The following is an 871-nucleotide window of genomic DNA, read 5'->3' on the forward strand; positions in this document are numbered from 1 at the left end:
CATTTTTTGTTACTCGCGGGAAAACTCTTAATACAGTTGCCAGTTCTTTTTGCTACTAGTAACCTTGTATCCTCGACTCCTTTTTCGTTCAGCGTAACTATCATCAACAGAAAATGTGTATATTTCCGAATTTTATCATCGAACCTTCAGTCCAAATCAGATAAAGACGACATAATCCCAAATTATGATGCAGAAAAGTCAGACTGGTTGTTTTATATACTAGCTTTTTCGCGCTCTTCATGGGGGCGCTAGTGTTGATTAGTGTCTTCTGCATGATTACGCTTTCATCTGTTTGAAAGTAGAAGAAAATAATAATATTCATTAAAAAACTCTCTATGATTGTCAGAGTAAAGCCATTTTTACATGCATGATTAAAAGAAGTGGAAGCATTATTATATATACCTTATGAACAAATGGGCACAATATTTTCCCTGCCGCTCGACGTACTGTCGAGCGATGTAAACACGCACGTACTTCAGTGTTAAGTGGGGTCCCTTGTTTAGCCGTTGTTACTGTGTACAAAAGAGGTATGAATGATAATGAATAGTTATATAGCGCTCTGAATATATTTATTCTCTTTCACAACCTTTTTTTTACATCTGTCTGTCACTGTAATATACTGTGTCAATTGCTAAGATAAATTAAAGCCGTCTTTGTGGGTACAAACATCCTACACGTTTGGAGTTTGGCTAACGACGTCTTTGCTGGTCATAAACGCTGATTGGCTGATGAATGCAATGTCAGGCATAGGTCGAGTTAGGGAAAAAACATCGATGACCTCATTTCACACAGTATGTTCAAGTATCAACGACGACATAACATAACAGAACGAATGACTCTCCAAGACGTATAGACTCAATCTCTTTCTGTT

General features: G+C 37.2%; 1 protein-coding gene across 1 annotated transcript in view; it reads left to right on the forward strand.

The window, feature by feature from the left end:
* Positions 1 to 871, forward strand: part of LOC119592486 (glucose dehydrogenase [FAD, quinone]-like) — a 23,300-nt gene that overhangs the window by 240 nt on the left and 22,189 nt on the right. The gene's annotated exons all lie outside the window — the stretch shown is intronic.

The sequence above is a fragment of the Penaeus monodon genome, chromosome 30 (assembly GCF_015228065.2).
Source record: "Penaeus monodon isolate SGIC_2016 chromosome 30, NSTDA_Pmon_1, whole genome shotgun sequence".
Lineage (NCBI taxonomy): Eukaryota > Metazoa > Arthropoda > Malacostraca > Decapoda > Penaeidae > Penaeus > Penaeus monodon.